Source organism: Vidua chalybeata, chromosome 3, assembly GCF_026979565.1.
Source record: "Vidua chalybeata isolate OUT-0048 chromosome 3, bVidCha1 merged haplotype, whole genome shotgun sequence".
Classification (NCBI taxonomy): domain Eukaryota; kingdom Metazoa; phylum Chordata; class Aves; order Passeriformes; family Viduidae; genus Vidua; species Vidua chalybeata.
Window position 1 is genome coordinate 41,095,219 of NC_071532.1, and position 14,537 is coordinate 41,109,755.

General features: G+C 42.8%; 1 protein-coding gene across 1 annotated transcript in view; it reads right to left on the reverse strand.

Annotated features, from left to right (window-relative positions):
* The window catches only part of DISC1 (DISC1 scaffold protein), a 212,706-nt gene extending 203,695 nt beyond the window's left edge, over positions 1–9,011 (reverse strand). The window contains exon 1 of the mRNA XM_053939524.1: positions 8,966–9,011. The gene's annotated coding sequence lies outside the window, so the exon portion shown is untranslated. The remainder of the gene's footprint in view (positions 1–8,965) is intronic.
* Between the last annotated feature and the right edge of the window lie 5,526 nt (positions 9,012–14,537).

A 14,537-nucleotide genomic window follows, 5' to 3' on the forward strand; every position in this document is an offset into this window, starting at 1 on the left:
AGTGCTGGCTTCTATCATTCAGAAAGAAATTGGTTGTAAAAGGGCAGCTCTGTGGGTGCAGACCAAGGGCCCATCTAGCACAGCCTTGCCCCCAGCTCAAAGCCAGATCAGCTCTCTCAGCAAGAGCAGGAACAAGGCAGCACCCACAACACTTCCCCTTTGGACTGTGCCACCCCCCTCTGACCAATGTGTGCTCAGGGGGTTCCTCAGCTCAGTGAGATTTGTTGGGCCAGTAGCCTGCCATGGTTCTCAGGCTCTCCAAGGGCTTGCCCAGCTCCACCTTGAGCCTGCTTCAGCTTTTGGCCCACAGAGCATCCACAGGTGAGGGGCTGCCCAGGTCTCACCTGCTGCACAAGGCACCAGCTCTTGCTCTGAGCCTGGCTATGGCTCCGTGCCTTTTTGAGCTCCTCGATTTTTGTGCTTGAAAAAATATATTTTTCCCAAAGTGTCTGTGCCTCTGATGATTTCCTGTGTTGACTCATAATGTAGTCCATTTTCCAAACTGTGCAGTGCTAAACTAATCAGACTGTTCTAGTACACAGCCCCTCTATAATTTTTTTCTGTTTCTGTTTTCTGGGATGAGGGAACTAAGTAAGTGTTCAGGTTTGCTATGGATTCCTGCAGTGGCATCTTCATGTTTCCTGTTCTGTTCTGTGTTCCTTTGCAAATGATCTGTAACATTTGATTGAGTGCAGCCACACACTTAACTGATGTTTTCTGATATGTAACTAGTGCCAGTTTCCTTCTCAGTGGCTGTGGTCATTTGAGAGCTTTTCATCTTATATGAGAGGCTAGGAATTTTTCTTCCTGGTAGGTGCTGATTCAATTCACACAGTGAATTTCATCTGTGGTTTGATTCCCCAGTTATTCAACCTCACAAGGTCCTTCTACAGTTCTTTGCAGCCAGCTCTTGTTCATGCTACCTCAAGTAACTCAGCATCAGCAGCAGACTTGTATGGTGAATAGGAGGGGTTCAAAAGACACTAGTCAACACAAAGCTACCAAAAGGTACATAGTCTCAAAACAAATATTTAAAAGAAGCAGGGCATGAGATGTACTTGGAAAAAAAAAAAAAAAAAAAAAAAAAAAAAACAACAAAAAACCCTGCTAGTGAGTTCTTTGCATTTGTTCTGAATCTACTGGGAGAGTTAAAGTTTATCCCAAACCTCACCACTTCTGCTTCAGGTGAGCTTGCCTTACCTCGTGTATACTCACATCAGTGTGTATATTTAACAAAAAAGTCCCACTACAATAGAATACTCAGCAGACTGTAATTCATTACCTCAGACAACAAGCAGGAGTATGTGTGAATATGTGTGAGTATATACACAGAACATGACATTCTGTTCCTTTATCCAGAAAGGAACTGCTTTTCGACAACCATGATCATTCAATTGCCAGACCAGTGGAAAGGAGTTGCAGGGGGATGGAGAATAGTTTTTACTGAAGACTTTAAGCATAACTGGAGAAAAACGTGCAGATACCCTTCTGAAGCAAATGCTAGTAGGGGAGAATACTATCCTTGGGTTTTAATGCTGTTTTAATTGTACCCTAACCTAATTATAACCATAACCCTAAGTCTGATTCAAATGACATAGTGAGACATCCAGAGATGTCATCCAGTTTACCCTAATGCATTTTAGGGCGTTAAGTGTTTAGATTGAGATAGATGGTGTAAGATAACAGTGGATACTATAATGCTGTCTTCTAGTTTAGATTAGTCAGGAGGGAGCTGGAGAATTTTGCTATTTCTTAATTTCCATTTTTCATCATAATGGCACATACAGGCAGAGCCACCAAAAGAAATTGTCCTGCCTGCTCCCTCCACTACTTCTCCAGTTGTGCCTGCCTTCCCTTTCCCCTCGCTACTGACTGATTTGTGCTGGCAGAAGAGTTTCATTGGCTCTACAATGAACTAGGAATGGTTTTTTTCCCACTAAAAACTTTTCTCCACTTAAAAGCAACTGTGAAGCTACAGCATTACATGCTGCATCAGAAATTGCACCACATTTGAACAAATGTTCTCTATACTGAAGGCAGTGCTGCTGCCTCTTTCCTTCTCAAACAACTTCCTGAGCCCTTGTGCAAGCTCCAAATTGACCCATTTTCCACTGCTTGTCTTGGCTTCTCAGCTTCTCATTATCTACACATAGCTGCTGCTTTGTGTGGTACCTCCAGTTCCAACTGACATCAGGGGATGAGAGCTCCCACCTGCACCGGCTGCCATAAAGAGCAGATTTCCTGTAGCTCTGTGCCTTGAGACCTCTGGTTCATCTCACAGCTCAACTGCAAACTCTGCCTTTCCTCTTCTTGCATTCATCTTTGTTTTTCCCTCTCTGCCCCATCACTGCTTCACCAGAGATCTTTTCTGTTTCAGTAGTAAATAACGTATTGATCAAAACATGCTGCTGAAGGGAAGCCAGCTCTACTTGCAAATTGAAATCAAATAAAAAAAAAAAAAAGGTTTTGCCTAGCATAAAAATGAGGAAACCCCAGACATGGCATACTTATTTATTTGTATCTCTTTAGCATCAAGACATCTTGATCTTTTTAAGCTAGGCTCACATATGGCACTGTGGCATCTGTCATAGATCAGAAGAGTAAAAAACATAATGTTCATGTTCTAATATGGATTCTTTTTCCAGCTATTCTTCTCTTCCTCTCTCCCTCCCTTTAAGAACCATTTGCAGGACACCTTCTGAAGGATGGCTGCAGCATGCAGTGAGGTGAGAGGGTGGGAAGGAGTGGCTGGTTCGGAGAAGCAGCATGGGCTGGCAGAGTGCAGCAAGGTGAAGCACCCAATTGTCCAAAACCAGAAGAACTCATTTCACTGTCAGTGAAAAAGTTCATCACCAAATGATTGTTTTCCATTAAAAACCAGTAAAAGCCAGGGTATTTTGGGTTAATATGCAAAGAACTTTTAAATATATGTATTTTTGGGTGTTCCACAGAACTGAAGCAAAAATTCTTTTGCATGGCTTTAATCAGTGCTTTGTTTAGATGTACCATCATACTCTATCCAAAATGAGATGTTCTAAATTTGTGCTTTAGTTAATTCTGTGGGTACTTACAATATCTCTGGAATAGGCTTTGTGATGTGATCAGCATAAAGGTAATCTTCCTAATAGATAGAGAAATAGAATAAATCAAGGTGCCTAATGTGAAAGGTAAAACTCCCAGACTCAGTTATTAAACCACAGAACTCCTAGAAACTTCAGCTAAGCCAGGATTTTGTTAAAAAAAAAAATTAAGCAGCTTTTTAAAACAAACTCATGTAAATCTGAAAGAAAAAGATGAGGCTTTATTGTGATTCTTTTTACAGGTGATTCTTTTTACAGATGATTCTCTTTCTAGAATCATCTGTTTCATTATTCATATACAACTGTAACAGAGCAGCTCTTTGGATTTCCTGGCATCATTTTCTGATCCTGTTCCAAAGACAGTGACTCAACTGGTGTCGGGGTAGGCTTCAAAACAAGAGTAAATCTGATAGCTCATTATCACTCAATTAAAAATATTTATGGGATTAATAATCACATATTATGGATAACTCAAAATTTTTGAAGTCCTAATCCAGTGGTATACAATTCAAAAGAGTTAAGCCTTTCGATGTTTATTTTGACTGAATGACTTCCCATAAATTTAAATTAGTTGAAGAAAAGAACTAAGCTTCCCTAGAGATACCTGATCACTAGCAAACAAGATGAGGATTCATGCTGCTGTTCTGCAGGCTTTAAGAATGGATTTTACTCATAGTAGTGTGAACCAGCCATAATTATATGTCAGTAGATCAACTAAGAACAAAACTGTGAGAAACAAAAGCAGGAACACTGGTGATTTAAAAAGCAGAATAAACATATTTTACTCATCAACCATCTTTTTTACTGAACTAATCACCCCAAATCTCCTCAATTTATTTATCATACTGTTCACTATCTACTGCTTGTCACAAACTGGGGTTTAAACATCACACTACAGCCACTAAGTAAACAAACATTCCTGCATTAATTTTTTTTACATCTGGATATGGAATTACTTTCTATTGAGCTGTCATTATTATACTGGGAGTTTTTTCACAGCACATGTGTATTTGGATTTGAAGTTGTCATTATTTGGCTGTAGCATTAATTTAAATAAACCTTACCTCTTTAACATGTCATCTTAGAATGGCCATTGGATACATCTGTTCTCATGTGTGGATTGAGTGGGTCCCATTGAGGGGAAAGTAATTTTCTCCCATTTTCATACCAACATGCCTTGTAAGTGAAGAATCACTTAAATAATTTATTAAACAGAAATTCACAGCATTGGAAGTTCTAATATGTAAAACATGTTGCCTTGCATGCCAGAAATCCAAGGGGTACTAAAGCAGGATTGCCATCTGGGGGATTGAAAGCCCACATCATCACTTCTGTAGGGTTTGCCTGAGAATGTGCAGATAGGCAATGTAGCAGGCATCCAGACATTTGTGAGTAAACAGGAAAAAAAACCTACTCTCTTCCATGACCTTTACCTGCCTTGCCTGTTCACAGGTATTTTCCTGACTGCTAAGCCAGGAGCCAGTTCTGCTGGTGGTCCTGTTGTTTATGCCTGATCAGAATTGTAAAAAGAAATATTTCTCTGGTTGGTGATACAAACCACACGTAACAATTCTAGGAAATTTTGGTTGTCTACTTTTTAAGAAGTAAACTATAAAAACTAAAAAGTCATTCCTATTTTATTCTCCAGTTCAGGAAATGCCATGAGGTGACACAAATGTTTCAATTATTAATGCTTGAAAAGAGGAAAGCTGATTCCATTTCAGACACCATCAGATAATACTTTTGCCAGAGGATGTTATTACAGTTTTTGGCTAAATATATAATATAAATAACCTGTCTTCTGCTATAGAAAAAATTACTACTGGCTGAAAACAATTATTGTGAGATATCACAGGGAAGTTTGTCAGCCGGGCTTGTTACATTTTCTAGCTCTACATTTATAATTTACATTAGTGCACAGCACTATCTCTGAGCATAGCCAAGCCTCTGCTGCTCCATTTATGAACCCACTTTACGTATCAGTGGCAAAATTATAAGGCTGAAGTAAACCATGCAGTGAAGTAATCTAAACCAAATCCTTAGAAGATATTAATTTCCATTCAGGAAATAAGCACCACCTTTAAATGGACCACATTCAATATCAGTGAATTATTATTCCAATTATTCAGCCAGCTTTACAACTTGCCTGTGGCTCAATGCCAGCGTTTTGCTTAGCAGACTAATGAAAATTTGATTATCAAAGGCACCAGGTCAGCTGCACACTCAGAAGGCAGGGAGTAAGCTATAGCAGCCGCCTTGGTCAGACACAAGGCCAAGGAATTGTCCATCACCTCATTTTATTATGTCAGTAGTAAAAATAAACAAAGCATCCTCCAAACAGCTATCTGGGCCTAAGAACAGGTGGGTGTGGACCCAGTTTTCCCTGCCCCAGTGATCTGTGGAAAAGGATAAAGTGTGGGTAAAAGTGTAGCCTGCCCTGGGACAAGGGACATTCATGAAGGAAGCAGTCATCCCTCCTGTGCCCACAAGTGTTTATAAGGGAAGGTAGGGCAGAGATGCACAGGGAACAGGAGGGAGAAAACCACTTCAGCTATTTTTTTTCATTCTTGGATCAGCAAGTTGCAATTGCACTGAAGGTGAAATCCTAGTGAAGCCAGTGACAAAATATCACAGGTAGATCATAGGACCAGACTTGTACAGAGAAAACCGACCCTTACCATGTAACAGCTTGCCAGCAAACTCAGAATACAACAGAGCATGCTCTGGGAGAGTTGTTATAATGTCACTCGTATTTTCTTGGTCTGATCACAGAAAACTGGAAAATTCTCTTTGGGAACAAATGTCTGGATGGAGATAAGGCTGCATTTGCAGTTCATGGCTCCTGTGTGATTTGCTGTGGAAAAGGCTAAATGTGGCTCCATTCAAAATGTTGAAGTTAGCTCCTGGGAAACATTCTCCTGGTGAAATGGAAGTCATGGAAACTGTGCGGATACCTGCTTTTAAATGGCTGTGTGAGAATGAAAGTTTTGTTTCTCCTTTCACTTTTATTTCCTTATTCCTTGCACAATACTTATTTTAAAGCAATAAAAGGAACCGGAGCAAAAGTTCTTGCTTGGCTTTTTGAAGTTGGACCAAATGCTTTGTATACAGCAGAGATGGGACAATGGGGTGTGGGAAAGTTGTTGCAAGGCTCTGTCAGCTGCTGTGCTGCAGATGCCACTTCTCCTAACTGCCAGGCTGTAGGCAGGAATCTGGCACCTGGGAGGGCAATGTTGGTTGGAGGGAAGATCCCCTGATTTGTGCTTCTCATCCATCTGACATGTGCCAAAACTCTGCAAAATCTGGATTTGTACTAAATAAAATTGGATCCCCGATTCAAAGCCTGTAAGTTAGGATGTTTGTCAATCTTACTGGCAGCTCATGGGATGACATCAGTCTTCACAAGGTCTTATGACAGCCTCAAACCCTGAGTCACCTTCTGGAGGCTCCCATGTCTTCCAGCTGACTGCAGAGGGAACCAAGGAAGATCGCCTTCCTCAGCTTAGCACTCCACACTCTAGGAGATAACTCTGGGCTATACAAATGGCCACTCAAACAGAACTGCTGTGATTCAGCCCTTGGGAAAAATAACCAGAAAAGGAGAAAGTGGTGCATATGGTTTGGCAGAAAGCAAGAGGGAAAAGTAAGAGGAATAGGGAAGGCAAAAGAGAAAAAGGGGAAGAAATAGAAAGCAATGAACATGAGCTGTAAGATGGAAAGCAGCTGCCAAAGGGAAATAACAAAGAGTCTACGGGGCTAAAAGTGTCTGAGAGGTCAAGCAGAGGAAAGTCAAAAGCACATGAATGACAAGCCTGAGTATCCCATGGAGAAGCTCATCCCTGTGCCTTGGCAGAGGAGCAGCAATTGCCCAAGGTCACCAGAGTGACTGACTCAGCCACCTCCAGGGCCTGGAGGGAGTCCTGCATGAAGGACACTGCCGTTTGCTCTGTCAGGGTCACTCTGTGACAGCCCCTTCTGCCATTCCTGGTAACAGCAGAAATTCAGCACTTGGTAGTCAACAGCCAGAGAATGCAATTGTCTTTTCCTCTTGACAAACATAGAGCACTGTTCAGCAGACATGGGGCAGGGTTTCTGACATGTGGTACCAGCAGAAGGAATTTTTCAGCTTTCTTCTTTTCAATTCTCTTTTAGATGTGAAAAGTTGGCAAATTATTCAGTGCTTTTTCCTTGCTCTGCTTCCCAAATTATCTCAGCATGACCAAAGTAACATAAGCACAGAGAAGCCTTCAAATATATTCAGTGCATCCTGGAAATCTCTGGAAACACTTTCAGTTTAATTGTTAAACGTCTTTCATGCTTACAATGTACTTGGAAAGTTACACAAATCTGCATGTTACACAGATCCAGTGATTAAAAGTCACTTACTGGTTCATAACAGTAAGGTACTTCTGAATGGCAAAGTTAAGTATGGTTAATAGAAAAGAATGTGGGAGACATTAGCCAGTGTAATTGCTTGATAGAGTCCATTATCTTTAATGGAGTTTTTACAATTGCGCACACATGTGTACCTGCTGTGAAGACACCAAACTACAAATAAAACTCTGGTAGAGCAAAGCCACAACTTAACTATTTAGACCATTGATAATCGGACCATCCTTGCAGCTGGATTAAGTACCATAAAACACAGTGAGATGTGTTTCCTCCTTGAGAAACCTTCCTGTTCACCACTTGTTGCTGCGAGGAAGCATTCCTGAGGGGGAGCCTGCACATCTGGGAAGCGAGCATCCAGGCTCCAATGTGCCCAGAGCTGCAGAGAGAGGCCCAGGGAGGCAGAGAGGAAATTCTCACAACTGCCTGTTTCCCCGACACAAATTAAGTGACTGAGTGACCACAGGCCACAACTGAATTACAAGAGTGAGTCACAGAGTTCAAAACAAGAGCATCCACTAATTGTTTCATGGAAGAGGCTCAGGGAAGTCTGAAGAAGGATTTTGTAGGATATTCTTTTACTCATTGTGAACTTTGTAGTCTTTTGTAGCAAAGCCAGCTGTTGTGATCTGAGAGGTTTTTTTACGACTCATAGCCCAGGGAAAGCTGCATTCCAGGTTTGGGCATCATCCCTCATGGGCAGCTTTTTTTGCTGTGAGCCTGGAACAGCTTTGGAGCTGTGTTCTGGAGCTCTCAGACACCACCAGATGGCAAATGGGAGGAAGGGATAAATGGCCTTGTTCTCAGTCTAGCTGCCCCATCAATTCTATGCAAATGTTTTGGTCAGTTTAAGATTTGTTCACCTACATTTCAGGTGTTCAAGACAGGAAGATGACCTGTAATTTTTATTTGACAAATATCTCAACCCTCAAGCCTCTAGCCTTGGATAAGACGTCTCAATGATCATCCCCTGAGCCTTGCTCAATGGAGCTTAGAGCCACATACAAAGGACATTCATCCACTGGCAGATTGCTCTGGTCAGGTGGTCACTGAGAATGAAGATGGCTTCCACAGCTTATTACCACAGGCTTACAAGCACACTGCAGGTTTATGGCTTGGGCCTGCCTTGTGGCTGTGCTTTGGCTCTTCCCTGCCCCTTCCCCACCACGATGCTGCAGCAAAATGCTGCAGCTGAGACACACATAACCCACTCACTTTTACAGTGCTGATTCCCTCGATTTCTTTGGCCTATGTCTTGGAAAAACAATCTGCTACCCTTTCTGGGTAATTCAGCTCCTCCATAAGTGCTCTCACCCCTGATTTGCCCAATTTGTGTCATGTCCCTCTCCCACAGCTTCACCTCTATTGTGCTCCAAGTTACTGGGATCCAATTTACAGAATCCAGGAATGCAGAAAATAGTCCAGGATCCAATATGCACTAGTGGTATAGAAACATCTGCCAAAAATGTCTTAGTGCACACTGGGCTTCCACATACCTATTTCTCAGGACAATTCAGATTTGTGGTCCCCAGCTGCTGTCCAGTTGGTAACACTGAGCTTTTCCTTTCTGCTGCTCTCTCTGTCCTTTGAGACACGAAGTCTTCTCTCATTCTTGCCATCAATTTTCTGCTTCCACATACCTGCCTGAGACAGGAAAGGATCACAGCCGACCTGTCGGACTGTTGTTTTCTGAGCTAAGGCTTATTCAGTATCTCAGAACTCTTTACAGTACTTCCTTGCAAATCAGAGCTAACCAAGGCTTAGTGACTCATTTGTCTGGAGTCATGTTCTTTTCTAATTTCAGTCCCAACTTGAAGATAAAAAATCAACAGAGGAAGCAGATGAATCAAAATGGGATTTGCAGTTTGGTGGAGAAGACCTGTGAAGGCATATTCACTTGGCAGAAGCTCAGCTGGGGATTTCAGAGGCAGGCAGGAAAGACTATGCAGATACAGTGATTTCTTCCAATTGAAATTATATGGGCACAAAATACATAATGCCCAAGAGCTAAGGTCCCTTCCAACCCAAACTCCTCTTTGATTTTACTATGATCTCACCCTTGTATTTTTCCAAGTGAAGAAATTGAACAGTGGCTGCTTCTGGACCTGTCCTCCACTAAGAGCTCTCTTGTGGAGAAAGGTCCCTGCTGCTGGCAGCAGCTAGGCTCCTTTGCATTTTTCTTCTACCTGAGTGCTTATTAAAAAAGAGGACAAACTTTTTTCCATTAAAAAAAAAAAAGAAGTGGAAAAATAAGCAGGCTGGGAAAGTAAACAGAAATTAGAAACTTTTGTCAAAAATTGGAAATTTTCCATGTTTTGCACTTGCATTTAATGCAAAGTCCACTTGGAATAATGGTACTTGCCAAATTATTATCAGGAAAGTGATAGTTAGCAATGATATCAGCCAGGATTCAGAAGGAAGACGAATTAGTAGAAAACTATCACATTTGGGCACTGTTTACTAGAATAGTAACACTTATGGTCTTGTATTTAAACCAACAGCTTGGTCTCAGATGTCTAAAAAAACCCAATGCATTACTGCCAAATCATTAGCTTACAAAGCTCCAGGCCCTGTCTACACACAAGCCTGCCATCAGTCTAACTAAAATCACTATTTAATCCATTTAGAGCAATCAGCACAACCCTTTTTTTTTGGGTAACCAAATTAACCTAAATCAATACAAGCCTGTTGAAAACAGAGACAAACAATTTAAGGACATTGACATCAAAACCTGCATTAGCTCAGGCTGTGTAAGTTTTGTAGCAAGGCAGAAGCTCAGGTCAAGCCAGGGAGATGCTCCCATGGTTCTTTTTGCACCATAGAGCTGTGCCTGAAGCACATCCAGCAGCAGCTTTGACTTGAAGTGCCCAAGTGGTCTCTCTTGTTACATGCACAGTCGGATCCCCACTGCTTCTCTGGGCCATGCCCTGCTGTGGTCGGGAGCTGTGGCCACCCTCACCCTGTCCTCTTCCCAGCCCTGAACCCTGCATGACAAACACAACCAGTCCCCTGGGGGAGCTTTGGGGGAAAGGTTTAAGACATGGCTTGCTCCTGTAGAAATCATTCCGCTTCAATGGCCCAGGAAGCCTTGTTTAAACTCTATTCTCTAGTGCTGAAAAACATGAGAATGTAAGTACAGACAGCCCTTTTTGACAACATCCTCCTTCCCAGTGTTTGCAGCTGCCTGGGCAGGAGACCAGGTCTCCTCTCCAGAGACCTCTTGCACCCTTCTGCAGGGAGACAGGGAGGAAAACACCAGCAGCAGTACTTGGCCAAGGTACAGGCTGTTCCTCCAGGGTGTGCAGGTCTTGGTTGCAGTGCTCAGCCCCTGCAGGGGCTGTCCAGAGCTTACTCATGCTGAGGGAAGGGGGCAAAGCTCTCAGTAGGGCCACCCTACAGCCAAACACCTCACCTGCAAGAAGCCTGAGCCCAAAGGGGTCTCAGGGGGTTCCTCAGCTCAGTTTGGTTTGTTGAGTCAGTAGCCTGCAGTGGCTCTTGCTCTCCAAGGGCTTGCCCAGCCCCACTTTGTGACTGCTCCAGTTTTTGGCCCACACAGCATCCACATGTGAAGGGTTCCCCAGGTCTCCATCCACTGTACAAGGCACAGCTCCCGGTGCTTGGTTTGAGTCAGGCTATGGCCAGCTCCAGTTGATGGTGTTGCATTCTTCTTTTAGCAGAGACAGTGAGTGGTTGCTCCATATCCATTTTCATGGCATACATAACTCTCTAGGCCTCTATTAAACCCTCCCTATCCAGCCCACTGGACTTGCAGTTTCCTTTAACAGAGAAACTATTCCCTATCTTTAGTCATCCTTTCTGCCTTTCTTGGAACCTTTTCCAGTTCTGCTATAACCTTTTTGAGATAAGGGATCAGAGTCACACTCAAAAGCAGGTGGCCCAGGGATTCATACATTTATACAGCATATCCTTGCTTTTATTCCTAGTCCTCAAAATTCCTAACATAAGACTGTTTTTTTTTTTTTTTTGTTTTTGTGTGGTTTTGTTTTTTTTTTTTTTTTTTTTTTTGCTTATTGACAATCATTGAATTGATATTTTCTTGGAAAATTATCCCAGTATTTTGAAGGGGGTACATGGGGATTTTTTTTTCTCCTGTCTATTGCTTCTACCAAAACTCAGTCTGTTTCCCCATCCTGTCACTCTGCAGGTCCATTTTGCTCTTCTGCCCATTTTTTAGTCACCTGTTGTCTTTACTACAGTAGATATCTCACTGTGAGCTCACCTTCTTTTCCATGTCTTTATGTGTATGTGACATATGTGTGCACAGGGCAGCAGGAGGGAAGTGCACAGGAAATAAGGCAAAAATCCAAGTACATACTTAGGTATCAGTTATCCCATTTTCAGGTGTTGCATCAGCAAATGTCCATGGTAACATCCTACAGTAAAATGTGACTTCCAAAAGCAAAAGAGACCAGAATCAGAAAAGCAGGGCCACAGGCAGGCCAGGGAAGGGCTGCCGAATTTCAGAGATACCTTCATAGCTGCCTGTCTCTGAGTTTTCCTGCTGCCCAGAGGGAGCATAAAGATCAGCTCCCAGAGCTCCTGATGACCTCAGGGAGAGCTTTGAGCTTTGACCTGAGGTGAAGCTGCAGGATGTAGCTGCTGATTTTCTGCAGCTTAGGGATGCCACTACCTTCCCTGCTGAAGCTGGGGAAACTGTTTACTGAAGACACCAGCTGGAATCCCACTGGAGTTTATCATAAAGACTGAGAGGACTCAAACTGTCTCTGACCTTTATACATGTGTATGTTGGATCCCGAGCATCCAGAGGTTCACAAACAAAATCTGTCTTTGTTAAGCTGTGGCAGAAAAAGACGGAAATCCCTCTGAAACATGTGATCTTCCAGAGGCAAAGGAACTGCTCTAAAACAAACCAGCGTCTCCTTCCTCCCATGGCTGTAATCCAGAAAGCAGTTTACATCAATGAGGTATCTGGCCCCCAGCTAAGCTACAAAAAACCAAAGATGCTCAGATATGATTGTGACATTATAACATAAAACAGAGCTAATTTTGTACTGCAGAATGCCTGGGTAGGAACAGATGTCTACAGCCTTGTGTCCAGACAGACCAGCCTCACCTGATCTTTTCCAGTGTGCCAGCCCTCCATCCTGGAGCTGGGTAGAGGACAGGCAGCAACTGTGGGTGTAAGAACAGAACTATGCTGTTCTCTGCCTTTCAGTCCCAGAGTGGGTATCCTGTGAAAGGTACCCTGTAGGAGAAGGATCTAAAATTACCCTTGAATGACCTTTAGAAGAAGAATCTCCAGGACAACAGTGCCACCATTTCCAAGACTATTGATGCAATTTTGTGATTGTTATTAATGCCTTTCCACTGGGGCAATCCAAGTGATGACTATGGCTGTATTATCCCCTTTAAAAGCCTGATGCTTCGTCATCCCTCTGCTGTGGTGCATGCCAAGTCTCTCTTGGCCTGGGACACCCCTGAGCAGCACAGTGCAAGGGAGAGACTAAGGCCCAGGACAATACAAGGGACCAAATCACCTTTAGCATTAACTGGGCAATGTCCCATGGCTTAAGCACCAACCCCAGCCCCTTCTGTTCAGGGAGCACAGCACAGCCACTTCTTTTATCCTGCAGACACACAGGATGTTTGGAGCCTCCTGTGTTTCTACCTGAGGGATTTCTGTGACAACAACAGTTAGGGCAGGGAAGCACACAGGCACATTCACACATGCAGGAGCATTTGATTTTATACCAGGAGTTCAACAGCTAAAAAAGGCTTGCATTTTCTTGTATAGGCAGCATGATTAGAACCTAAATTAAGGAATTTAGGACTCTGGTCTAGAAATCCTTATAGACTCCTTCAACGTACTAGTTCAAATAGGAACAATAGTTCAAATAATTCACAAATCTGCAAGAACACACCTGGTCAAAGTTTCTAATGGCTTTTTTATTTATCTGTCTTCAAAACACCATATGCACATATGTTGAGATATAAAATAAAAATATGCTATTCTCTGGTATTCCCCAGATTTCCAAATAGTAGAGTATGCAGAGAGTAAAAATTATTACTATCAGAGACCTACCTCAGTCTAAAAATGAAATTTATACCACATCACTAATTGTGTTTAAAAGCACTTAAAGAGAAAACAATAACTAACTTGTAACTCACAGCCAAAAGCTTGAGCGCTCCAAAGGCTGGACACTAGGTGGCAGAAAAATTATACATTCTCCAGTAACTGACAAATACTCATCCTTCTAGTAAGAAGGCAGGCGCAGGGAGTTACAGGATTTATCTCAAATAAATTGAAGGTTTATAGCTGCCCTGCTTTTCCTGATCAGTTGAAATGAGCATAGATCCTGTTAAGGTTGGGCTTTTTTACTCCTGCAAAGCAACATTTCTCCAACAGCCCATCAGCCAGGAGCCATCACAGGCAGAGGCTATGCTGAAGATGTTGGAAAAAAGGCTTGGGAAGAAGGCAAAGGAAACAGGTGTTAGAACACATCCTGCCCGTGCCCTGCCCTCCTCTTCATGCCCTCCAGCGAAGATACAGAAACCATAAATAAAATAACTAATAAATATAAAATAACAGGCATCAGGACTTTATGAAGGTGAGCAGGAGGTTCTACATTAGTGTTTCCAACATCATCCCCTGCTCCCTGGGTACATGTAAATGCAGGCCTGTGGCAGGTCACAGACATGCACATGCGAGTGACCGTGGCATTTTGGTGGTGCAGCTTCTAGCCTTGGCTGGCTCTTAGGAGTAGAAGGAGCTCAGGCTCACATTGGTGAGAGTAGGGCTGGAGTTAAATAGTCATGTCTTATTGCAGGCTCCTGGCTGATTTACTGATTTATGGTTTCATCTTACTCATCTCCCCTCACAGCCCCAGCATCTGCTGCCTGTCACCTTTACTTCCAGGCATGAGGTGCAAAGTAGAACACACCTACCAAATGCCCTTGCTGCAAGGAGAGAAACAACCCCCACTCCCACCTAAAAGGAGACTCCTGGGACTTAAAGTTCCCATGACATCCAAACTCCCAGAACTAACTATTCAAGCACATCCTTCGCCACCCTGGGGTCTGTCCCTG